Below are 27,971 nucleotides of genomic sequence, written 5' to 3'. Positions count from 1 at the left end.
CTTTGCATTGCACCATTGGGCTTTTTTTGGTACAGAATCTACACCAAGTCTGATTGATCAAGACCTTTAGGCCAGGCTCACACTGGCGGACAGGATTCCACATGCGGAGGCCTGTGGCCAATTCCAGCTGAGCCCGGTCGGCGACCCTGTGTACTTGAATTTACCGCAATGCGGATGACTGCGGCAGCTCACTGTTGGCCATGCATAATAGTTTGTGCTCCCCCCCCCCCCCATATCCGTATTTCCCGTGCAGTTGCTTAGCGATGATGCGAGTACCCGCAGCATATACGCAATGGTAATTGCACATGGGCTGAGTCAGGCGGCCTCCATTGAAATCAATGGAGGCAGCCTGCGTAGAGCCCGCGGCAAAATAGAGCATGCTGTGATTTTTCCTCCGCGAGTGTGAGCGAAAAAGCAATCGTACATACTTTTCAATGCAAAACGCAAATTCCGCAATTGCAATCCGCCTGTGTGAGCCCGGCCTTATACAGATGTGTAAAACTAGTGGCTACAGATATTTGTTCTTTAATTGAACTTATTTATCTTTAATCAAAAGTTGCTTAAAAACTTCATTCTATTTTAGCAACGTGAACAAAGCATTGAATGGAACATAAAACAGCATGTGGCAAATCCTGGAAAGAGGCAACCTGTGACTTCCCCAACAACGGTTCTAGTCTCCGGCATTTGGCTGCTCCACGAGGCCATGTGCACACAGCAGATACAATATCCTTAGCCTGGAATCCACATATGCTGCCATATATTAGATGCAAATGTCACCCTTCGCACGGCAATGGGCAAAAGCTGTGGTAAATCCAGAAGAAATCAGAGGCAGAATGAAGCATGACGCAGTTTTAAATCCCCAACATGTTCTCAAACTTGTACAGAGATTTTCAGCTGTGTGTGAATAGCGTTTTAGAAGGGATTACCTTGCAGATTTTCAATACAAGTAATGCCTGCCATGTGCACAGCTATTAGGCCTAGTTGGTATAGAGTAGTCTGAAGCCTCCCTCTTACTCAGACTGGTATGCCCGTAAGGCTTTTACATTAAAAAAAAAACAAAAAAAAGCCCCAAAACATCTTCCTTTCTATAATGCTAAATAAGGGAGGGGGAAAAAAAACAAAAACCCCCCCCACAACCTCAGTAAAGAGCAAGAACAACGAGTTGTGCTTTAAGTGTGCAACCAACCAAATGCCATGTTACCAGAAAAAAAATTACAAAATGCACCAGAAAGTGGCCCTTCAGTTATTTTTCCTTTTTTTCAAATTTTTCTTCAAATTTTTAATTAAAAAAAATTATTAGAGGGTTTTCTTAATGTAGACAGTACATTAATATATACTATTCTCCACAGAATTCTCTTGGGGAAATGTAGACAAACATCATTAAATCATACCCTCCATTTAATCATATGATGTAAATAAAGCAACTAGATAAAAGTCAAGCCATTCCCTACTTGCAGTACTAAATTACTGCACCCAATTTGTACAGAAAACAGGTAATACTGCAGTTCAAAGAGAAGCCGTCACATTGAATACATTGCCTTTCCTGCCAGCAACCCCTTAGAGTAAGATTACTGAGTAGTTCTGTGGAAGGAGATTCCAATCTATTCATTAAGATTCCTACTCTTCTTTTTGGAACAGGAGTCAGTGGGCGGTCTTACAAGTTGATTGACAACCTTTTGCTCTATGTGTACACACAGATCTAGCTGTCAGTCACGGAATAGGCCCGCCCTCTGGACTCCTAGACTCTGAATAGATTACAAGATTGTGTGGGCTCTTTCCCCAAATACGTATAATCAATGTGTTCTGCTCCTCCCACTCTCTACCATGCAGTTTAGATAACTTGTTGCATTAAACATGGCAATTATTTCTCCGTTTTGCAACAGAGTCTTAAGAAAACCCGCTTCTTGTGCGAAGGAGTTTTTGTTTTTATAGCCTTTTTTAGTATGGGTCCATTCATCTCATTTATGAGGCATACAGTATTAAAGGATAGACAAAAAAGGGGATAGAATCTTTAAATATATTAAAGTTGTTAAATGTTAATCCAAATGTAGCACAGGGGATCATAATGAGCTTTTTTCCTGCAGTGAAACCATTCATTAGTCCAAATGTCCATGGGGAGATTTGATCCGCTATTCAAGCCCCCCATAGAGAAGCATTGGCGTCCACACCTGAATTGGAGCAGGTGGATTTGTTTTGAGGCTCTTGATGTAGAAAAAAAAAAAAAAAAAAAAAAAAAAAAAAAAAAAAAAAAATCGCAGCATGCTTTATTTCACAGCGGTTCCCGCACGGATGGCTTCCATTGTAGTCAGTGGAAGCAGTCCGATCCACGGGAAGAGCAGGAGATTTAAAAGGAAAAAAAAAAATCTGTACTGGGCATGTGCGATGGCGAGCTGTGCGGACCATCCGCAGTACAGATGTCTCGGAAGAGAGGTCCACGGGGTGTAGCCACCTGCAGACACACGTACGCAGGGTCACCGGCCGTGGGCAGTGTCGGACTCTGCTGTGGGCTCCCACATATGGAATCCGACCTGCCTGTGAACATAGGGCCTTAGAAAGAAATGAAAACAAAGCTTAATATCGTTTGGCATATATTTGCTTTGAAAACTACAGCGATATTACAGTGACAAAAAGGTGTGTGTGGGGGGGGGGGGGGGGTAAATTTACCTAAATACAGTGGATAAAAAACAAAAAAGCAGAAAAAAAAATAGTCTACACACCCGTTAAAATGCCATGCTTTTGCCAGGTCAAAAAAAAATACGACAAAGACGAATTATTTTAGATTTCCACTTGACCCATTATCTGTACAATTCCATTGGAGTGGAAAAAATAAAAACTAAAATAATGGTCGCACGTGTGAACACCCTCATGTATTTAGGGATATTCAGTATTAGCCAATCACATTTAAAAACTCATGATAAAAATAGTAGTCAGCACTCCGCTGCCATTATTTACAACGATTCCAATTTACCCCATATAAAGTTTAGCTCTTGTAGGAGGATTTTTGTGACCTTTTCTTAGTTGCATTTTTCAGCACCAGCCGTAAAGCGCTTACAGCACATCAAAGGGATCTGATTGTTGAAAGTTATCAGTCAGGAGAAGGGGACCACAAATGTCCAAGGCATTGCATATACCATGGGACACAATGAAAAGGTCATCAGGAAGTGGATTAGATTAGGCACAACAGTGACATCATCAAGAGCTGGACGTCCCCCAAAATGTGATGGAAAGACCAGAAAAAAGTTGGTCCAGGAGGCTGCGAAGAGGCCCACAGCAATAGTAAAGGAGCTGCAGGAATTTCTGGCAAGTACTGGTTGTGTAGTGCACGTGACAACCATCTCCATCATGTCTGGGCTGTGGGGTAAAGTGGCAAGATAGAAGCCATTTCTAACAAACAAAGCCATCCAAGCCCTGCTATGTTTTGCCTAAACCTACATGAAATCTGTCAAAAGTATGTGGGAGAAGGTGTTCTGGTCAGATACGACTAAGGTTGAACTTTTTGGCCATAATTCCAAAAAGGTATGTTTGGCACAAAACCAACACTGAGCATCACCAAAAAAATGACACATGCATAATGAAGCATTGTATAAGGCAGTATTATCCTTTGGGGATGTTTTTCTGCTGCTGGAACTGGAGTTGTAACCCATTAAGGACCAAGCACAGTAAATTTATGGTGCTTTTTCCTGGGCTTTAATAGTAAAAATACTGAGGGGGATTAAAGCCCCTGCCATCAATCAGAAGCAGTGGTCAGCTGTTAGTCACAGTGTAAGCCCATCTACCTTCTCTTTTCTCTAGTACACAGTGCTCAAGGAGCACTACATACTAAAAAGTGAATGTGGAAGTAAGTATAACTTCCACTATGCGAGACGGCGGTCACAGCAGAGCTACAGAGTCCCAGTAGACCCTGATCAGCTCTGTCAGTGACTATTGTCACTACAGGGGGATGTTTTCCCTGTAACTGGAGTTGCCCCAGCTACAGTGGAAAAGTGTCAAAGAAAAAAAAAAAAAAACAGCCTGGTCCTTAAAAAAAGAGAAAAGGATGGAATTATGAATCATTCCAAATATCAGTCCATTGTGTCACCAAACCTTCAGGCCTCTGCTAAAGCTTTTAACATGACAAACCTAAAGCCTACCTCCCACTCAACAAAAGAATGGCTTCGCAGAAGATCAAAGTTTTGGAACGGCCCAGCTAGAGCTCAGGCTTGAAGGCCATTGAAAATCTATGGGTTGACCTGTAGAGGGCGCCACACGCACAAGATGCCCTCGCAATCTGACAGATTTGGAGCACTTTTGCAAGGAAATGAGGGTAAAGGGCTGCCAAATCAAGATGTGTCATGCCGATAGACACCTACTCGAAAAGGCTGAATGCTGTCAAAAGGGTACAAAGTGTTAGTTTAGGGTGTGCATATATTCATGCAACCACATTTTTCCACCCTAAAAGATTTCAGTTTTTCAATGGAATTGTACAAATAACGTAGGTGGAAATAAACCCAAAATGATTCATCTTTATTGGTTTTTACATGACAAAAATGTGACATTTTAACAGAGGTGTTTAGACTTTATATCCACTACTAAATCTTATAATAAAGTAACCCCTCCCCCTTAAATCATTGGATCTTCATTAAATTTGTATACACACACCCCCCCATCATAAGAAATATAAACAAGAGATTAGGCATACTAGTAGATAAGAGAAAAATACACATAATAGACCTGCGCTCCTAATAAAATAGTGATTTTCATGACACGTTGCTTTAAACACGGATCAAACGGAAGCCTCACTGATACAAAAGGAGTCAAGTAAATGCAAGGCAGAGAGCATTCACAGACCTATGAATTAGACGTGATCTAAAGCTCAGGCCAACCTCACATGGGCGCAAGTGCCTTTATGCACACATTTGTGCTGCGCATTTGCACAATGAGCGCTGGTTTGTGCGCATGCATATTTTACTGTATTTTTGCGCGTGCACATCGTGAGTATTTGCACACACAAAAAACGGTCCCATTGACTTCAATCGGCAGTAAAATATGTTCTATGTTCATGTGCAAAATTAACCCTTTCCAATCCAATTTGTACCCTGGTTTTCCTAGGGGGCTTACTTTTTTTCTGCTGTTATACAACGGCGCTATCTGCTGGCTAAAGCCAGTACTGCATGATGTGACGCGTTTGATAGGCTCCGACAGCAGAGAGGCTGGCAATATACAGTAAGAGAACCCTAATTGACGTCTTCCAATATCGGAGCTGTACAGCCTTAAATCATAATGTCTTTAGACGTCAGACAGTGGATTGAAAGGGGTTAATGAAAAAAAAAAATGAACATGCTGTGTTTTTTTTGCACAAACAAAACGCTCGTTCAAAATACACTCTTGAATGAACCTATAGAAGTCCACGGACTTTTCATTGCATACTGTGCGTGCAGCATGCTGTGCAAATGCGTTTGTGTTAATAAGACCTGTGATGTATGAACGTCAATACATTAGGGTTGTTTCACATCTGCATTAGAACCTATGGCCGGAGGTTCGGTCGCAGATCCATCTGAAAGTGCTAGAAGAAAAGGTGCTCAGTACCGGAAAATTGCGAGTTCAATCCCCACGTGGTTCAGGTAGCCGGCTCAAGGTCGACTCAGCTATCCATCCTTCCGAGGTTGGTACAATGAGTATCCAGCTTGGTGGGGGGACTAATAAGTAAATTACTTGAAAGCGCTGCAGAATAAATTGGCGCTATGCAAATAATGAGATTTTTGAAGCAGGCAGACCCAATTATAGTCAATGGGGTCTACCTGGCGCTATTTGTTTCCATCCAGAGACTGAACCGTTCGGCAGCGGGGATTCCCATTTACTGCTTCCTGAACGGAGCAGGGAAGCGGAATCCCCAGCACATATGCAAATCCACCCTTACACCGGTTGTAAATTCTTACATAGGAAGTCCTTATCTGATCTGCTAGCAAAGCACTTGCACAAATCTGTTTATGATTTATCATGCATAACTGGACTATATTAAAACCTGCTTGTGACGGCCTTACTGCCAGCATATAAAGAAGCTGCAAACCTGAGTGGGAGGGAGAAGGAAGAAAAAAAAAAAGAAAAGCAAGGAGGGTCAGCTGAAGAAAATGCTAGAACGACATTAATTCTTTACTGCCATGATTTTCTGGGATTTTTTAAACTCTTGACAGTAATAAAGCTTGAAAACTTGTGTGAACTTTAAAAAAAAAAGGAAAAAAACTTAAAAGCAAAAAACAAAGGCCGAAAGGTGACCCAGTAAGCGGGAAGAGAATTTAATGATGTTACTTCCTGAAAACCATTCTTCATTTCCTCTTACCAATGGTAGTTCACATGATCATGAATATACCAGTTTTCTGCAGGGCTCCCCACTGTGAAAACAGGAAGCTTCAGCAGCAGTCAGCCCTAGCCTTTGGCAAACCACTCAGACAACTACCCTCTAACTCCAACAGCCATACCGCCGTGCCTACTTCACTTTACATACACGGGTAAGACGCACACTCCCCGAGGCAAGACCGTTCACATGGACTATGGGAGCTAACAATGTAAATGCCTCATTTTGGGTGGGTGCGGGGACTTCCCATTCATATCACTAAGGCCAGGCCCACAGAAGCGCATCTCAGAGTGCTGGCTGCGAGATATAACCTCTTGGCATGCAGCCAGTATGCAGTGCCGCTGTGTACTGGCTGCATGCCGCCCATTGCCATGTACTACTTTGGCATGTATGCGCACGTAATATGCGCCAAGATAGAACATGCAGCGATTTTTCTTGCGTTGCAATTCATGTGAACCGCAACATGGCCCCCTACAGGATATTGGTACAGCGTATTAAGCGTGCAAAGCACACATAATACACCATATGCATGCGAGACACCCCTAAAGCTTAGTTTCTGCATAACCTGTTTCCCAAAAAATAATCCCTAGCATGATTTTTCAGAATGCTTGCAATACCAGCCCTACTCAAAAAATAAGCCCTAATTACAGTTAATAAAAGTCAATTTATCTGGTGTCCTGGCAGCTATAAATGTAAAAAAAAAAAAGCAAAAAAATTTGGGAGCAAAAAATTAATATAAGACCCGGTCTTATTTTCAGGGGAAACCGTATATTGCCATATTACAGAACATTGTGAACCTAATAAAAATAAATGCTTGCTTAAAGCACTATTTCATTGGATGGTGATGAAACTGGTGACTGTCACTAGTTCAACCTCTTGAGCACTGGGGCAGTTTTGTGTCATAGTTCGAGCATGATAAAACCATATAGACAAACCGTGGCAAATTACAGTGGTGCAAACCTGTGATAAGTGCGGCGCATCTTGCTGTACAGGTTAAAGCCGCTTTCCTTTTGCCACCTTTTCACTAGCCCCCCCAAATAATTATGCATTCCATAAATATATTACTTCCACATTTTAGGTCTCCACTTCGCCACTCCACCTTTATGACACTTTTCAAGCCTCTCGTAAAGTATGAAAAACGAGCTATAATACAATCGCTGCACAGTGTATACGACCGCTTTTTGGCGCAATCCGAGTCAAAGGATATATTATTTGTTTATCTGTTTTTAGAGTTGGTTACATTGAATGTATACAAGGACATACGAGTCCTGCCTTGCTTTGAGAATCAAATAGCCCAATACTCAATCATTAAACGAAGAGGATTAGTCATGGAGACTCGCCATTATGCCATTGTTTGGAATAGCAGTTTTGGCGCAAACTCAAAATCAATGCAAGAGAAAACGAACATTGGATCAGTTACACTGAGAAGGTCAGATCAGAGTAATTTTCGGTATATATACACACGACCATAATTCAGCAAATCTGATTTTAGTCCACAGGAGATTACCATGATGTTGTGTAAACTGCGATTAGAGGGACACCTATAAAGAATCAAGACTTATTATCTCAATATGGGCAGAATGGCAACTCGCTGTTGCCTTGAAGCACTGGGGTCCTGGGTTAAAACGTGACCAAGAACATCTGCATGAAGTTTGTAGGGTCTCCACAAAAGTCAATAGGAGTTTCTAATGTTAAAAAAGCATCACACGAAAATCACAGGTTTGTGCGATGCGATAAAAAGGAGGTTCCATAGGGAAACACGGGAGATTGAATTAAAAAAAAAAAATTTTTTTTAAACGCAGAAAGATAGGACATGCTGCAATTTTTTTTTCACTCCACATCGCAAATGGGAATCAAAACATTGAAACCACTGGTTTCATAATTTTGCGTTTCTCTTTAATCGCAAGTGTGAAGGCCCCTCATGCACACACCCAGGTGTAAGATCAGGAATGAGAGAAGGAGGGGGGAAAAAAAAAAAGATTTATGAAAAATATTGGAATTCAGGACCATAAAGGAGGTTTCACACTTCTAAGCTGCAGAGTGAGCCAAAACCAGCGGCTGATTGAAAACCAATGGGAAATATAAAAGGACTTTAATACTTCTTCCTGCAAGATCCACTTCTGGCTTCAGCTTAAAAGAAAACAAAGACCACAAAATAAAATAAATTTTTTTTTTTTTTTAAATGCAAAAAGCTGTGTGTGAAACTAGGCAGTCTTCACTAGCTGAAGCCATGTGGAGGAGATTTCAAGAAATCTTCACATGGTGCAGAAATACTCTGCGATGAATCCGCAGTGCTATTAAAAAGCCTATGAACTCTAAATCCACAGCATGTCTATTTATGCTGTGCGATTCAGCCCTTGAAATACAGGGGTTCAATTCCACAGCTGATCCACAATTAAAAAACAAAAAAAAAAACAAACACCCAAATCCACACCTAAGGAGGTGCGGCTTTGGCCACAGCAGATTTCGCGCAGCAATTCCATTGTAGAATGCCCACAGCGATGCCACCCTGTTAGAAGGTACCCCAACACATCTAACCCTGCATCTCATCGGAGCCAGGACAGCCCTATCCATTTTAGAACTTTGTTCCCCAAATTCTTGTGGGAAGAAAGCGCAAGAACTCTGAGCAAACCGGGTTCAATTCAATCAATCATTCTATTTGCATGGAAGGACGTACCACAGTTGCACCCATCTAATAAACAGCCCTTAAATAGCTTATTAGTTCCTTAATGCACTCAGTAACTAAAAAGACAGACATGGTGCTGCAATGCAGCCTAGTTTTCTGCAGTGCAGACATTCTGTATACATGCTGACATCAATACACTGCTAAGTACAGCCATGACTTGCCATGTGAGTTAGTGTAATCAGTTTAATATGTGCTATCCAAATTGTACGACCGGCGTAGAGATTCAACACCCCCGTGCTGCACAATCCCTGCGAAGGCCAGCGTGAGTGACAAACATTTACCATAAATGGGTAATAACCTGGATATAATCTGAGATTACAATACTAATTCAATTAAAGCATTTGTGTAACCAACGACCAATACTCTTGCAGAACACGCATGTCTGCCTACACACCCCTAGACAGACATCAACCTAATACTGGTGGAAGAAAAAAAAAAAAACGACTAATATGGAATTCTGATCATTTACATATATATCACTATAAAAAAAAGGACAAAGATTTTAGTAAACCCTTGTCCCCATGTGGCATTGTAAGGCAGTAGACAGTCCTGCCCTCAGCATTATCCCTGCACCCTTGCAGATGAACCCTCGCACCTCTATGCTATAGATTTCTGGCCCATTATTTGTCCAAAATGTTTTAATTTTAAACCAAAAACTGCAACTGCTGCGCTCATTACAATCCTTCTGAGAGGACCGCTTTCAGGTTATTCTGCATAAGACGTGCAAATGTAAAATTACACTTTCAAACAAAGTGTTATAGACGTGATCACACCCCGATCTACTTAGTACTGTCTCAGCGTATTGTCAGATACCTGCATTTTCCTTCCTTAACAGTAAAAAAAAATTAATTTTTTTTTTTTAATTCATCATCTTCTAGAAGGCCTTCCATGAGGCTGGTGCACATGCAACATTGCTAAGTGTGCACAAATAAAAGAAAAATGGCTGAATACATAAAGCCCTTCCTCCATAATCAGGGAGATTTAGTTATTATCAGATAATACATTACAAGGCTTCTCTTCGGTGCAACCGCTTTCTCATCCTATACAACAAAAGATTCCCCCCCAGACACTAGTAATGGCCAAGAATAATCCTTGCAAGCCCACGTTTGTGCTACACAATTATGTGCATGTCAACTTCCTTTACATTAAGCATCAGGATGCAGAGTTTCCTCTTACACCCCCTCCCCCACCACCAGCTATATAATCCTGCCCATTTTGGAAGTGCAGCAGCTTACGTTGCCTTGGGAACGGTGGGGCCCAATTTATAAGATCAATGGTATGGTAGAAATGGAAAAAAAATGGGGGGTTTGCAAGACTAGTGGAGTTATCACCACTCACTTTTTGTTTTGAGTTTGTATCTCATGTAGCAACTATAAAGCGAAGTTATTATATAGGAAGTAAATATGTACACAAGTTGAAAAAGAAGCAAACAAAAAATAAATAAATTTTAAAAAGCCGAGGAATAGGTTTTCATATTGTATCTATCTCTCTGACACTATTTTGTCACAGTTTACAAATTAAAAAAAAAAGTGAAAGTGTAACTAGCACAATAATGTTGCAGAGATTGCTCACAGTGTAACAGGCGCGCCTCTGTGCTCGGGAGACAGAATCTCACAGAACTCTCGTGGATTTCATCATGGCTATGTATACGTTCACAAGGATAGCAATGTGTACACCCTCTATGAAAAATAATATTGTAGAATGATTGTAAATCTTCTGTTTATAGGCAAAGGCTTATGGTAACCTTTCACAGTAACAACCTTGTTGGAGACGTGTGGCAGAGAGAGGGGAAAGCCACAAATGATGTAGAGGTGAGCTCCAAAACAGAAGTTCATTGTGGATTTTGCATATGAACAGTTTCTGTAGCATGAGACAATGGCATCTTGTAGACCTTAGCTCAACTTAAGTGACATTTCACAAGCTTGCGGTGAAAAAGGACAGAAAGCAAGAATCTATGAAGTAGGGAAAAAGTCACATCAGATTTGTATAAAATATTTTTTAAAAATGGGCAGCGTCGCCATCGATTTACTAAATAAAGCGATTCGTAAATATGTTTTTGTCCACTGGTTAAAAACGTATGTGGCCGTCAAGAAATAGAAACTCCTGGATTTCAGGCGTCTATTAAGGGGTTACAACAATCCTACAGATCCGTCTGAGGAAATGGCTTACAACAGCTTAGAAGCTCTAGCTTAGGGTGCCACCTTTTGATCGTCTCAAAAGTGTAAATACTCAGAGGAGCACTTAAAAAGGTTGAAATAGCACACCTAAAGAACGGTGGCAAGTTAAAAAAAAAAAAGAAAGCCACAAAACCCAAAACACACTGACTAAATGGAAAAAATGCAAGATTGTCTAATAAGCTACCCATATAGACCTTGGTGCCCCATCTCTGTTCCTTGTGACTAGTGTTACATCACAGATCGAGGAAACGCCACATGTAAACACATTACTCAGTTTTTTCTTCCCAATCTCTGTAGCAAATAGTCGCATGAGTGGGAAATGGATGAATCATACACATTGTTGAAGTCTGTCAAGGCACAATAAGTCATTGACATATTACATGATATAACACGTTCAAATGATATCTTACACATTTGCAGACCCCCCCCCCCCCTTCCCATGTTGTGTGGTCCGGTTTATGGACAAGGCCCTTAGCAAAATAGACTGTTATAAATCAGACATACTGAGAAGAGGAGTAAGAGTGTAAGGCCGCCTGCACACAAACAGGTCGGATTCCGTACGCAGATTTTTGCCGCTGAAGCCCTGCGATTCATTGCGGAAAACAATTGCGAGCGTTTGCGGAAGAAAGCGGATGCAGTTGCTTTTCCGCGCGGATATACAGCATATCGCCCGCTTGGAAAAAATATCGCAAGCAGATGATTACATCAGAAAGTTGCCCAACCCCCTGTAAAAACCCTTAGAACAGCCTTCAGAATGGTTTGGGAGAGCAATGAACCTGTCCATATGGAATACCCTGGCTACTGCAATGGACAATGATGTGTTCTTCTCTGAAACAAAATCTGTTCTGCACTATCTTTTCCCTGCATTCCAGCTTCCTTTTGTTATGTGGTCTCCTAGCAACATGCAAACTATCCGCCTACAAATCCACACACTACTACAATGTAATTGCGGAAGCACTGTGATTTGAACACTCCCATTAAAGATCAATGGAGCCCGTCCATGCATAATCTGCGCTAAAATAGAGCATAGTGCAGCTTTTTTTCCGCTCGGGGGGGGGGGGGGGGGGGGGAAGCGCAATTCACATCCACACATCTGCTTGAAGTTAATGCCTTCCAATGGGCAATTACCACAGCTGATCGTCCGCGCAGGTGCCGAGCGCGGATTCCGCAATTCACATCAGTTCGTGTGCAGGCAGCCTAATATTGCCTACCACAATACACAAGACAAGTGTCATTGAACTGTAGAAATGGAGGCAGCCACAGACCAACATCTGCTGAAGCAGGTTGGCAATTGATCAGAGCAGGAAGATATATATTTGTATGTATCTAGATTTTAGGATACATTGTTGCCATGTGATTAAACCTGGCACTTTTGGCTGAGGATAGGCTGACTGCAGTGCCCTTCAGGAGAACAGGAGCCTAAAGAAAAGGTCTGCCCTGTTATGTTCACAAGTTTATCCGAAGCCCTGGAAAAAACTGATGCAAGAACGTATACGTATGGATGAACACACACATGAAACCTAGTTCAGACTGGGCAGAAATGCTGCATGAAAAGCAGACTGCAGCGGTGACATGTACTTTTTAGATGAAATTTTATACAATCACACTTTATTTCCCGTCCCCCCCCCCCCCCCAAATTGGGGGCATGACTTATAAAAATTGATAGCAGATTTTCCCCGATTAACTTTAATGGTGGAGAAAAAAAATAAAAATATCAAAATACTGCATGCAAGATCTGCGATTGAGGCTTTCAAAAAAAAAAACCAAAAAAAAAAAAACCTGCAGACGCACGTTAACAAAACAGACAACATGCGATTAGCATGGCGTTAGAAACGCTGTGCTGAAACGCTCATCTGAGAAGCCCCACTGAAATTAATGCTAGCCAAAACCTGTAAAAACCACCGTATGAAAGTGGCCTAATATATGTAGATTTTGCCACAAAGTCTGCAGATTTTTTCCGTGGATGTACCCTCTAGGCATCAGGTACATGACAGCCTGCATTTCATCACACAGACTAGATTTCTTTCTGAAGAGCCATACAGCCTCCATGAACTACGACTATATATGCACAGAACTCTTCCCTCTGGTGAAAACAATGCTTTTATAAGAGCATATCTCTGTACATAAAGCATTCAAGGGAGCCTGCCACAATTATCTCCTGTTGTACATGAAATCCATCAGAAAAGCAGCTACGTGTCTATAGCGGTACAGTAAGGGCACCACAGTGCTGAGGTGGTAGGGAGTCCTAATACTATGTGTGCGCAGACACATTAACCCTATGAACTAGGGTCCAAGGCCATAGAACCCAAGAGCCAGACACATGGTAAGTTACTGGAAAAAAAAAAAAGGGTCACCTAATATTTTGCCCATTAAATGTATCTTCAGCCTAGGCAAGGTTCTAAAACTTTGCACATCTATGGATCAAGGGGTGCAGTCCTAACCAAGAGGGTTTCAATTGAATTTCAATGACCAGCTTAGTGATGTAAACAAAATAGAATTTATAAGGTCAGATTATCCCTTATGTCAATCGTCCCCTTTATATTAAGCACACACAAGTGTGAATGCAGCCTACATACAGAACTGGATAGGAGCTAACAGCTTTTCTATCTTTTTAGGCCTCCCTCACAAAGGTGTTTTTCAATGCTGCCTTTACTGCAGTTTCAGCAGCGTTGTCATACAGGTTTGACAACGTTTTGGCTGCATTTTAAGCACAGCTGAAAATGCAGGCAAGGAAGCTGGAAAAAAAAATCTATTCCTCACCTAGCTGGCGCCATCCGTGTCCCTGCCGCTGCTCTCCGGAGCTCCGGGCAGGCTTCCCGACACTTATCGCTGACAGAGCATTTTTTGCTATTGACAGGGTTTGAAAACCCTGCCTCCAGCAAGAGATTGCTCTGATTGGCTGAACAGAAGGCTTAGCCAATCAGAGCTAGCGCTGGATTCACCAATCCCAGCCATCAAGCACTGACTGATTGGTTGGTTCCTCGAGCACTCTCTCAGCCAATCAGAGCAACCTCTTGATGGAGGCAGGGTCTTCAAACCCTGTCCCTCGCAAAAAATGCTTTGTCGCCGATGACAAGTGCCAGGAAGCCTGCCCGGAGAGTGGCGGCAGGGGACTTGGATGGTGCCAGCTAAAGGAGGATTTTTTTTTTTTTTTTAAATTTTAGGTAGTGTAGCTAGCGCTTCCATTTAGTGCTGCCAAAACCATGGCACCAAGTTGTGTCACATTTTCAGTAGCGGTGAAACAGCTGCCTATTCATTTCAATGGGCGACGCATAGCTGAAAACAGCCAAAAACTAACATGCATTGCTGTCAAAGCGCAGCATCAAGGACTTGTGTGAGCAGCCCCTATTGAAATGGTTAAGAACCTTGTACAGTGTTTAGCACAGCGCTGAAAAGGCAGCGCTAAAGGCTGTACAAAAAAGCCTGTTTGAGGGAGATCTACTCCAGGCTTTGATTACCTACCCCCCCCCCCCCCCCCAAAAAAAATGCTGCCTTACACCAGGATCCACCATATCTATACAGTTTGAATACACAGTATAAGAATCCCACTGAACTCAGCCTGCGAGAGTGAAATTAGGACTGAGGGAACATGAACCTCAAAAGGATTATCTATATTTTTTCTAACCAGAAGAGCAGATCATTCATTTGCTTTTCCATTTCTTGATTGCAGACATGTTTTCCCTCTATGTTCTGTACACCGTCATCTTACCCAGGCTGCTGGTAATTGTTGCTTTACAGCAGCAGCCATATGGACCACAGGAACCTGGAGATGTTCAGCGATCGTGTTCTAGGCATGCTTGGTGATCTGTGACCATCACCGATTGGGATTGGTGAATCATTCTATATATGTATGTTACCTTTCAATATCATCCTGTCTGTGAAAAGACGACTGAAGGGTTCTCTCTGCAGAACAGAAGTGGCAGTCTATTATGAAGCTCAGTTATCTCAGGGTAAACGGCAAGATTTCAAATTTAGACAAGTCGTCATTTTCTGAAGGCATTCAATTTACATTGGCTTTCTGATTTTGCAAATAAAGCAATTAGTACGTAAGGCAACTTTCTAATTTACTTTGTTTTAATTCCTTGCTACTTCTAAGATGTCTGCTTGCTATTAGTGAATGGATTCGAGAGGCTGAAAACACCTACTTGTAGAAGTTTTGCCCTTTAGCCATTTATTCTGGGCAATCCTGTGTGCCAAGTGCAGCAACAGAAAGCCCTCATGTCCTGAAAGAATGAATGTAAAACGTACTAAGAAATTTTAGGGGTCTGCAACGATGGTACCACCTGTCTATGGATGGTGGAGCTGCTCGTGCTTGTTGGAGGATCAGAAAATCTTGACTGGTGGTCTGTCGAGGGTATCCTGAGGCCGATCGCCATGTGTGCCCTTACGCATCAACTGGTCCTAATGCCACCTAAAGCCCCTTTTACCCTGGACGAATGTCGGGCAAACAATGCCCGACACTCATCCCAACATGTACTCGCTCCCATGCTGTCACACAGGAGTGAGTATCACTGGCTCACAGCGGGGCGGCTGGAGACTTCACTCCTCGCTCTTCCCCGCCCCTCTCCATTCACGTTAGCAGTTGCCGACAGCTGCTGTTTACACTGAATGACCATAGTTCAGGATCTTATGCAGCCTAAACACTAAGCGATGATCCTCAACGATGATCGTTCAGTGTAAACAGCAGCTGTTCAATTCTGAACGGCCGCTGTGTTAAGTGAATGGAGAGGGGCGGAGAAGAATGGAGTAAAATCTCCTCCAGCCCTCCCCGCTGGCCAGTGTCAGAGAGCCAGAGATACTCACTCCTGTGTAAGGGCTCCTGCACACTTGCGTTTTTCTTGTGTTTTTTTTTTTCACGCGATATCACAGCATTTTTTCACGCGGTTGTCAATGGGACTTTCTAATGTTAAAAGCTCATTGCAGAAAAATTGCAAAGCACCAACTTGTGATGAGTTTTTAAACAATAGAAAGTCCTGTTGACAATCGCGTGAAAAAGTTGCGCAAGAAAAATGCAAGTGTGCAGGAGCCCTAAGCCTGGGTTCTCACATGCCGGATTCCCGGCAGAAATCTCGCAGTTTGGCCGCAGTGAAAAACCGCGAGATTTCCACTGGGAGAAGTGCTGCTTCAAAACCCGCAGCACTTAGCCGTGGGTTTTGAAGTGGCTCGGCCACTTGCTCTTCCGCTGCGGCCGGCGCTGCCATAGAGGAGAGTGCGGCCGCAGCGGAGGAAGAAAAAGAATGAGCATGCTGCGGCCCGCTAATCCACGACGCAGTGTCGGCTTTGCCGCGGCGGATTTGCTGTCCCGTGTGGACGATATTTCTGAGAAATCTCGTCCACATGCCTGGCTAATCCCGGGATTAGCAGCCGCAGGCGGATTTGCGGCGGTTAAATACCGGACGGAATTTCCGCGGCAAATCCGCCCAGTGTCAATTCAGCCTAACAGCACGGGAGCGAGTACATGCGGGGATGAGTGTCGGGCATAGTTTGCCCAACATTTGTCCCGTGTAAATGGGGTTTAACAGTCTGGTCAGAATTGCCCAGGTGTCAGGCGATTCATCAATAGGACCATTCAGTTTCTTGCATTCCAACGGCCTTACAATAAACTTTTAAATAGGGCCACAGATGGTTTCCCCTAAATGCCAGTGCAACAGAGGCACACTGCCCCCTCCTGTAGTAATAAAGCCCAGTCCCATGAAGTAGCAGCCAAAATGTCCCTCTTAGTAAAATAGAAGTCACTTACCTCCCCCCACCCCCACGGTGCCTTCCATTTTTCGCCTGGCCTCTTCTGGCTGGTAATCCTGCAGTACGACGCTATGCCATTGCTCCGCCTGCATCACATTGAAGAAGCTGGTGCATGGAGCCCAGTGAGGCTTCTGGCAGTGGTACTGCTGCCGTCAACCGTATTAGTGTTTTAAAGACACACATACAATTAACTTCAAATTCTGCCACATGATTAGTGGGCAGCCCATTGATCTCAGGCAGCAGCATGGCCCACTGGGAATCTGCCTGAATTTTGCAGATTGCCTGTACCAGCTTGTATGCAGTTCTCAACTCGCCTCAGATGGGGTGCCCTTGGCTGACAGGCCGTAAATGCCCAAAAATCAACCCAAAATGTAAGGGCTTATAAATGCATTAGGTTCTATTTTTCATTTCATTTCAGAATCTAACTTAATTGGTTAAACCATTCAATATAAAAATTGCTGAAAAAAAGTTTTTTTACTTTACATCAATGTTCTTTCAACATATTGAACAATTCAACAAGCAACATTAAATTCTCAATGGCTTTACGTACAGCTATACTCTGTACATGACTGCAGCTGGTACCCCAAACATCTGACAGGGTTATTTTTCACACCATTTGGCCCCTCCATAAAAAGGCCTCATGTATAATGGATAGCAAAAAAATTTAGTAAAATGGTATCAGGCGAACCTTTTTTTTTTTTTTTTTCATATCCACCTGTAGTTAGAGCAGGTACACGTTTACTGACTTAAGACTCCACAGCCCTGACTTTGCATTTAAGCCATTAAATTTGTTTAACACAGTGCAACTTTGCTGTAAATACATGGTTTTGCAAAAAAAAAAAAAAAAAGCATTACTGCAGCTTTATGGAAGATGGTGACGTTCCCAGCCTAAAGCATGCAATCAGCACCAGATTAACAAATAGGCATCGGTATATAGGCCCCATGAAAACTGATCAGAATATGGATATGCTCTTCTAAAGAAATTTACACTTGAAGCCTTCTATAGTTTCCAAAAGAATAAAATAACGTAAAACAAAATGACGCAGGACAGAAGTTACATCCTGTGCATTCGGGTGGTGGTGGTGGTGGTGGGGGGGGGGGGGGGGGGGGGGGGGTTTGTATGGAAAGCCTCTGGCCTTCCGACAGTCCCAAACACTGCCATGGCCGATTAGAATGATATAATGCCTGTCAGATTGTAGTATTATATTGCATGGGTATTCAAAACAAGTTCAAGTCCACTGTGGGTGAACCCCCCCCCCCAAAAAAACATTAAAAAAATCTATGACAAGAGAAAAAAAGAAAATTTAATACCATTGGGTCTGTAAAGTCAGAGTTTATCATAGTAATGCATCCCACATGGTGAGCATCAGAAAAGAAAAACCCACAAACATCAGAATTGACATTTTTTGTTCACCCAATCGCCAAAAAAATATATAAAAAATTTTTAAATGTTGCATTTACTTCAAAATGCTACCAATAAAAACTATGCAAGAAAAGAGTCCTCACACAACTTTGGAGGCAAAAAAAAAACTTTTCCCGAAGATTTTTTTTTTTTTTAAATTAGTACAGCAAAAACAAATTTAATTTATTATAGTCTTAAAAATACTGAGTTATGATTTTTTTCTCCCACACATCACATGGATGGGGTGTCCATGTGCTTTGCGAGTTGCAGCAGACTGTTGGCCGTGTGAATGCACCCTCAGTTGTGCCGACGTGCACACTATACAACTTAGTTCAACATTATCCCAGTAGAGCACGTGAAACCTTGAAAAGAGACTGATTTAGTGTCACGAGTTACCGCTGACTCTAGAACCTAGTAGAATATTCACGAGTAGATGTTTAATAATATCCAGTGGTGTAGTGAACAAAACCGGACTGCTAAGAAGTGAACCTGGTGGTCTTCAATGATGAATCCCGGTTTAGTTTGGGCACTGATAATAGTGCTCATGTCTGAAGACCTAGAGGTAAGCGCCTCAATCCTGCCTTTGCTGTGGAGTGGCACACTGCCCCCTGCAGGTGTGAGATCTGAGGAGCCATCACATGCGACAGTCGGTCATCCCTATTAGTGGTACGAGGGACAATGACAACTCAGCCATATGTTCAGGATATTCTGCAGCGGGGGGGGGGGGGGGGGGGGGGGGGGGGGTGTTCACAGGAATGTCTTCACGACATTGTTACAATTCTGTGGCTGCCGGGTCACCAGCTTTATCACCAGTAGAACATGTTTGGGATGATCTGGGATGACAACTTCGACAGCCTACGAGTTTGCACAATCTAGAGGCTCGGTTACAACAAATGTACCGCAGGGTACCATATAGTACTTGTATGTCCGCCTGTATCACATCTTGCATCCAAGCTAGAGGCGGTACAACAGGGTACTAGAACCTCCATGCCCACCTGTATCACATCTTGTATCCAAGCTAGAGGCGATACAACAGGGTACTAGAACCTCCATGCCCACCTGTATCACATCTTGCATCCAAGCTAGAGGCGGTACAACAGGGTACTAGAACCTCCATGCCCACCTGTATCACATCTTGTATCCAAGCTAGAGGCGATACAACAGGGTACTAGAGCCTCCATGCCCACCCGTATCACATCTTGTATCCAAGCTAGAGGCGGTACAACAGGGTACTAGAACCTCCATGCCCATCCGTATCACATCTTGTATCCAAGCTAGAGGCGGTACAACAGGGTACTAGAACCTCCATGCCCACCTGTATCACATCTTGCATCCAAGCTAGAGGCGGTACAACAGGGTACTAGAACCTCCATGCCCACCTGTATCACATCTTGTATCCAAGCTAGAGGCGATACAACAGGGTACTAGAGCCTCCATGCCCACCCGTATCACATCTTGTATCCAAGCTAGAGGCGGTACAACAGGGTACTAGAACCTCCATGCCCACCTGTATCACATCTTGTATCCAAGCTAGAGGCGATACAACAGGGTACTAGAGCCTCCATGCCCACCCGTATCACATCTTGTATCCAAGCTAGAGGCGGTACAACAGGGTACTAGAACCTCCATGCCCACCTGTATCACATCTTGCATCCAAGCTAGAGGCGGTACAACAGGGTACTAGAACCTCCATGCCCACCTGTATCACATCTTGTATCCAAGCTAGAGGCGGTACAACAGGGTACTAGAACCTCCATGCCCACCTGTATCACATCTTGTATCCAAGCTAGAGGCGATACAACAGGGTACTAGAGCCTCCATGCCCACCCGTATCACATCTTGTATCCAAGCTAGAGGCGGTACAACAGGGTACTAGAACCTCCATGCCCACCTGTATCACATCTTGTATCCAAGCTAGAGGCGATACAACAGGGTACTAGAGCCTCCATGCCCACCCGTATCACATCTTGTATCCAAGCTAGAGGCGGTACAACAGGGTACTAGAACCTCCATGCCCACCTGTATCACATCTTGTATCCAAGCTAGAGGCGATACAACAGGGTACTAGAGCCTCCATGCCCACCCGTATCACATCTTGTATCCAAGCTAGAGGCGGTACAACAGGGTACTAGAACCTCCATGCCCACCTGTATCACATCTTGCATCCAAGCTAGAGGCGGTACAACAGGGTACTAGAACCTCCATGCCCACCTGTATCACATCTTGTATCCAAGCTAGAGGCGGTACAACAGGGTACTAGAACCTCCATGCCCACCTGTATCACATCTTGTATCCAAGCTAGAGGCGATACAACAGGGTACTAGAGCCTCCATGCCCACCCGTATCACATCTTGTATCCAAGCTAGAGGCGGTACAACAGGGTACTAGAGCCTCCATGCCCACCTATATCACATCCTGTATCCAAGCTAGAGGTGGTACAACAGGGTACTAGAGCCTCCATGCCCACCCTTATCACATCTTGTATCCAAGCTAGAGGCGATACAACTGGGTACTAGAGCCTCCATGCCCACCTATATCACATCTTGTATCCAATCTAGAGGTGGTACAACAGGGTACTAGAGCCTCCCTTCAAGTGTTCAGCTTTCCACAATAAATGACTTTTTTGCTCCTATATTGTAATCTCTTACATACATCAACGTTACAATCACACAAAGTTTGATTCAATTCTGACAACTTCTAGGTGCCTGATGTTTTTCCATTTAGTGAGTGTAAGATATAGAACATCCACAAAAGTCTGTATTAAACATACTACCAAAATATTAGCCAAAACTGCAGCCCTCTACAAACTAAAAACACAATTGAATTACATAGAGCACCACAAAATATAAACACTAATGTAAAGGAGCGAATTCATCACCATTATAATAAATCAGTTTATGAATGTGTGTTTCCTAAGAACCATTTTGCATAATGTTATATAGTTTACAGAAGACCCATTGCATTTCATAGCAAGAAAATTAAGACACGATTTTACGTCAATATGAACCCATGGACACAAACTGCGGTATCCCTATATCAAATGCTCCATGTGATACTTGTAGACATAATAACATATGCAAATAAGGGTCATTTCCCAGCGCTTTTAGGACGAATACCGGAGCCAAATGTTAGCTATAGGTCAATAGGGGTTTATGAAATGCACTACGAGCGTCTTCAGGGTTAAACAAGAAGAAAGCTAGAAGAAATACGCCACAGCAGGTAAACCATGTGCAAGGGGAGCCGGAAAAGGGTCACCAAAAATATATATTCCACAATACAATTCAGTTAAGGGGGGACAGCTCGGAGATAGATAGATATACATATATACACCGGTTCATTCTCCCAGGAGGCCGATACTTTCACTGAACAGAATACAGAGAACACTAGAAAAATCTGCACATCCCATGTGCAACGCTGATCCACAGTAGTCATGGAGATTTGTTCCACGGCACAGTTACTGTAGGAGGAATGTTACATTAGTCTGCAATATCTTATAGTAAGCGGAGCTTTCACTTTCATTTCTGCACTGAATTCCATATTTGCCATAAAGAGAAGTTAGGCTGCTTTCACACAGGTGTTGGGGTCAGTTCAGGGCTTCCATCTATCTGCTCCGTTTTTTTGGAGGAAAGAAACGGAAATTAAATGGAAAAAAAGGACTTATCCCTCCCCCCCTTAATGATTTCAATGGGGTTTAAAAAAAACAAAAAACACACATGCACGTTCAGAGGATGGTTATATGGTTATGATACACAGATAGGTCCCCTGCACAGGCAGATTCCACATGCAGAATCCATCTGTCAGCAGCGTGTACCTCAACACTTTAGTTTTCATCTTTGCTGCAGATGGTCTGTATGGCGACCCATCAGATATGCGCAGAACAGGTTTTTTTTGTAAACCCTGCTTTTCCCACATCATCGCCTAGCGATAATGCGAAATCTGTGATTGCGGAAGGTCCCCTGATGCGACTGCTTCCATTGACTTCAATGGAAGCCGTCCGTACGTAATCCACCTAAAAATGGAGCATGCTGCAATTTTTCCTCCGCTTGCGGAAACCGCAATTGGTTTCCGCGAGTGTGCAGGAAGAATTGATTTTCCCATAGCATTCTATGGGCACTACTTGCTGCAGATCCGCAGTGCGGAAACCTGCAGCAAATATCAGTCCGTAGGCAGGAGCCCATATCCAAACACTTGTGGATCTTTTACAACAGCAAGCCAAGTAGTGACTATATACTGTGCAGTTTTGCTGCCAGTCAATTTTGATGGGATTTCCCAGTAATTTCAAGTTGGCCATATACTACAGCCAGCCATTTAACAGGCCACATCTTGTTTATTGCCACATGGAAAGTTCTGCCGCTTATCTAAAAGCAAAAAGATGTAGTATACTAAATTTCAAGATCCTAGCTCCCCAAAGTATGACACAGGCCAGGTAGTTGGTGAATCTAGACATCCATGTTTATGGATAGCACGTGGGGTGGAGCTGTCAACTACAGGCACTGTGTGCATCTCCAGCCGTTAGCCCACTAGATTGGATACAGCTCTTACCAAGAAGGACTGGGTCAGCCAAAAAATAACTAATATTTATGGCCGCTTAACTTGAGATATGGTGTTGATGCAAAGGCATAAATGTGCTCATTCAATAAAGCACCAATCACTGAAACCCATAGACTTGGGCTACGGGGTGACACTTTGACGTGATGGGAGGGTTGCAGGACGCCTTGATTAGTTTGCCAAAAATCTTCTAGAGGTTGGATTTCTTGCAATCTTCAGCTTGCACTGCAACCCCAATGACCACAATGTGAGTGCAAGTTGCAGGGCTGCATAGCAATCTGTGGTCGTGCAAACCATCACAGCCAAAAGTCAGGTTGTAGGTTCAGCTTTGGGCCTCTTTGACATGGGCAACAGATATTGGCCCTACAAAATCATGGCGATATCACAGATGTGTGTTTCCATGATTTTGTAGCATCAGTCATACGTTTTCTTGTGAAAAATTGTGCATTGCTTCGCTGCTGCCAGCAATACTTATGTGATTTTATCATGAGAATCCCAAGTCCTGCCCCTAAAATAGGCCCTAGCTAAATTCCCGGGGGGAAAAAAAAAGGGTATACCTACCTGAAAGGCTTGGTCCAGGTCATCCTGCTGCACTTGGTCCTACAGTCCTCGTTCACCCACAGAAGATCAATTCCTGGTTGCGGGATTCAAAAATCCCACCTCCAGGAAGCGATGGCTCCAGTTGGTTCACCCAGTGCTACTCAGCCAATCAATGCAGCGCTCGATAAACCAATGCAAGGGCTGTGATTGGTTCTTCAAACTCATTATGGAGGCGGGATTTATTAATTGGCTGCGCTGCGGCATTGATTGGCCAATGCCAATGCTGGATGAACTAAATCAGAGCCATTGCTTTCCAGAGGCAGGATTTTTGAATCTCGCAACCAGGAAGTGATCTTGTGGGCAAACAAGGACTGCAGGACGCCCAGCGGAGCTCCAGACAGCAGCAGGAAGACCGAGCCTGCTAAGTATACCTTTTTTCCCCCTGAAAATACAACCAGGGCTTATTTTAGGGGTTGGGAAATGTATCGCACCTCATAAAAATCACTAGTTTGTGAGATGCGATGAACAAGGAGGCTCCATAGGGAAACATGGGCTACAAAACATCGCAAATTACAGTATAGACTATGGAGCATACAGCAATTTTTTTTTCCTTGCAACATCGCATCAGCCAAAACAGCGCTAATGTGAAGGAACCCATAGAAAAGCATGGGCTTCACATACATACGATTTTGTCACCTGTGTGAAAGCGGCCTTTTTTTGACATGCTGCAGATAGAAGTCTGATGCACTCCGCCGTAGTAGATACCCAATCCTACGTATAAGTAAACCCTTAAGACACTTCATATTTAAAGAGAATATTTCTACCCCTTGAACAAAGTATATACAGTATTAGCAAATGGAAAGCTCGGCGGTTTTGCAGCGGCCAATTTAGTAAACGTTTCAAGACAAAAGTGCAGCTATATTAGTTTTCACCTTTAATTACGTTCTCAGGAACTGATGGTAACAGTCAACTTCATATTGTACGAACACACTGACAGCTGAACGGTTAATACCAGTTTGATAAGGAGACTGTAAATGGTTATACAGAAAATACAATCACATCTGCCACAAATAAGCGGAAAAATGACTAATTTTTCTTCTTTAACGTAACCAAAGTATAATTAGAAAAGTTTAACTACTGCTCCATTCTTTCATTTGCAAATATATAGCTAGTTGTTTGTGCCATTGTAGCCTTGATGGAAACATCTATATTCAAAAGATTGTGTGCAATGAAAAAGCTTTAAAATGGTAATAGAAAAAAAAAGGTAATTTAAAAAGCTCATTGGCTTGCCATATAGTTCACTTTGTGAACATTTCCAGAAAAAGGAGCCAGATCAGTCCAAAAGTTTTTGAAATTAGTGATAATCTTCAAAGAGGCCCTGTTATTTATAGTTAGAAATATAAGCTATTAAAACATTATGAAAAAAATGCATAATTACCTGCTTACACTTTAACGCAGCACAAGCAGATGATCTGACTCCAACAGGAGTTCGCCCAAACTTGTGGAGTATGGAGCTTCCCATAATGCACCTGGCCCATTCCCATACAACCTTTCGCCTTCCTTCTCTGGTGGCCGAGAGTTTGAGACACCATTTCTTGATTTTCTTTCAAGAGGGACTCACTTTTAAAAACAAAGGTTATCCATACACAAACTGCTGCCCAGAATCTGCATGACACACATTCAGATTAGCAGAGTATAAAAGTTCATATTAAAAGAGACAGAGATGAGCGCTGCCAGAGGGGAAGCGTGGCAGCAGCTTATCTCCCCTGGGAACGTTTGTGCAAGACTCAACCGGAGAAATGTTAACGTGATTCCTCTCCTTTCACTGCACATGTGTAAAGGTCTCCATACACAAACTAAAGTGGGTGCAAACTGAAGTTCAGCCCTAACAAGAATTCATTGGATGAAATTCCGCAGACCAATGACAGACCGCCATTGTGTAGAAAGTAGTCAGATGTGAGAAGTTGTCACCTGAACAGGAAATAACGTGAAAGTTCTTTAACTCCCTCCCAGGGCTTCCCCAAGTACATCGAGAACCTGAAAAGAGTTAACAATCCATACACATATCAAAGAACTACTCATCTGAGTAAGGAAAAAAAATCCAATGTTGTTGTGGAGGTTAATGGAAAATCCGATTACTGGTAAGAGTAATCATCTTTCCCCCCAGCACCTCCATGACAGCACTACCAGGAGGAATACTGTAGGACAAAGTTATCTTAGGGTGGCTCTACTGCCAAGAGACATTTTTGGCCAAAACTGAAGTCTTGTTTTGAGACTAATTTATAAAGCATCCAGTATTTGACTTGACCAAGTTTCAGCCCTGAAAATTTGGTCCAAAGAGGCCGCAGCACATTTTACCCAAATGCTGCCACGGTTCTTGTAGAATGAGCCTGCACAGAAAATAGGGGGCTTACACTGCAAACGACAGAGCGCACATGATCACGATGCCTCCCACACTGCACAAAGCCCCCCCTGGTCCAACACCAGCCATTTCACCAGAATGCACAGAGGGCTCCCAGAAGTACAGAAAGTCTTTCTACAGGTAGACAGCACTCCCAAATGAACTTCCACTCCTCAAGAGGGACAGGAAACTGGCGTAGAGGCATTGAGGAGGTTAAAGGACTTTCAAGCTTCTTGTCCCAGAGGCAGCGAGAAAATCCTCCAGATAGTGCTGGGAAAATATCTATTACTGTGTCTGCAAAACGGTTGATCTATCTACTTCTGCCTAGTGTGTATGGCCACCTTAAAGGAAAGTCACCCAAATTCTCCATTTTAAAACGCATCATAAGATATGGACAAGAGTGCTGCAAATAAGTGTACCTGTGTTATGTTTGACAGATCCTCCAGTACTGAAATATTTTCCAAGCAATATGTAAATTACTATGAACCTCACCAACAAACTATTTAGCTCACGTTTTTATTTGGGCTATCCCCTCATTTCTGTAAAACACGCTTAATATATTCTTGACCGACATCTCCATGTCACGCAGCCAGAATCACCGTGTGTTCCAAGCGATCTTAAGGTACCAAGTCTGCGCAGTGACATCCTTTATGATGTGAATGGCAAAGAGTGTATCACACACATGCAACATTTTCTAGAATGGCACAGACCATCTGAAAACACTAGTCTCCAGCTGCCTGGAGATCTCAATCAAGAACATGGGCCGAGCACCTGGGCGAGTATGCAAGGTGAACCCATCGGACCTTTGCTAGTCATTTACGTACTGTGCGAGGAAGTGTGGATAACATGATATTTCAGCATTGGCGGACCTGTTGAACAAGGTACATTTATTTTCAGCACTCCCTCATATCTTATGATACAATTCATTTCTAACTGGAAGCAGGTGATAGACTTCCATTAAGACCGGCTCAGAGAACATGGCACCGTGCTGGACATACCAGGCAGCTCCTGCCCACTCAGTGCGGTTAAAGAGAAAATGTACAATTACAGCAGTAAAGAAGTTGTAGTTTTTGTTTTGTAATAGGTACTCTTCGGTTAGGTAATTGATCTTTCAGATAAGACAGATGATTAAGTTAAATCGTACTTTCATTTACACACACCAACTTTGGTTTCTATCAATCCGATTTGAGACCACACATGGAGATTTTAGAAGCCAATTTGATTTTTATTCCCTAGTCAGGCAATAAGGACTTCCATAAAAATTAATGGAAGAACAACTTTAGGATCTGTCCACATGTCGTGTAAATGTTGCAGATTGTCCGCACATACAAGGCAGATGTAGGAGATTTTAGTAAGATCATCTGTACGGAATTGGTATGCCAATTTATGCTGCAGATTATCAGAGCAGATATTACCTTTTCGAGTGAGGTAGCGAAATCTGACTTAAAATCTGCACTAAAATGCCCATGTAACTCACTGAAAAACCCACTCTGAGAGGTGTTGGGGCATCCACACAAACGCACTTTTGGGCTTTCAAAAAAAAAAAATTCCATGATTGGCAAACATTTTTACCATCTTTTTTGGTGGCACTTTTGCCGGTCAGATTTTTGACCGGCTTTTTTCCCCCTCTAAAGGCCCCCTGCACACGGGCGGAAATTCTGCAGCGGGATTTCCAGCAGAATTTCCGCCCCTGGATGCCTGTATAGGTTTGCATTGCAAAACGCTATCCTATGCAGACGGCCGCAATTTGTCCACGTGAAATCACATGGAAAACAAATCGCGGCATGCTCCATTTCTGTGCGGGTGTCTCCCGGCGCTGCTCTGTGCAGGCACCGGCTGATCAAGGAGCTGGAGCCGTGGGCGAGGTGAGCACCACACCGGTCCCTGCAGGGGCTCGGGTTGGGTTCCACTGCAAGAATTCTCACAGCATGATCCGACCCGGCCATCCGCAGGCAGCCTTATAGGGTGCATTCACACACGCAGGTGAGTCTTAGAAACCTGGACAGATGTCGCACTTCTAAACCGGCGATTTTTCCTGCACGTGCTATGCGTTTAAAAATCACATACGTGAAAAGTAAAAATAAAAAAATTGCAGCGAACGTCCGTGAAGCTCGTATTTACATGCAAGTGTGATGTGATTTTTT

The 27,971-nt window shown here is 43.1% G+C and overlaps 1 protein-coding gene and 1 long non-coding RNA gene across 3 annotated transcripts in view; one reads left to right on the top strand and one right to left on the bottom strand.

Moving 5' to 3' along the window:
- The window catches only part of LOC136587151 (uncharacterized), a 66,287-nt gene extending 51,101 nt beyond the window's left edge, over positions 1–15,186 (top strand). Inside the window, exons 2-3 of the long non-coding RNA XR_010787428.1 lie at positions 10,744–10,828; positions 14,865–15,186. This is a non-coding gene — a long non-coding RNA (uncharacterized lncRNA). The remainder of the gene's footprint in view (positions 1–10,743; positions 10,829–14,864) is intronic.
- IGF2BP3 (insulin like growth factor 2 mRNA binding protein 3) overlaps positions 1–27,971 on the bottom strand; it is a 112,803-nt gene that overhangs the window by 69,440 nt on the left and 15,392 nt on the right. The window lies entirely within an intron of this gene.

The sequence above is a fragment of the Eleutherodactylus coqui genome, chromosome 12 (assembly GCF_035609145.1).
Source record: "Eleutherodactylus coqui strain aEleCoq1 chromosome 12, aEleCoq1.hap1, whole genome shotgun sequence".
Classification (NCBI taxonomy): Eukaryota; Metazoa; Chordata; class Amphibia; order Anura; family Eleutherodactylidae; genus Eleutherodactylus; species Eleutherodactylus coqui.
Note: the sequence above shows the minus strand (reverse complement) of the source record. Positions and strands in the feature narration are given on the sequence as shown.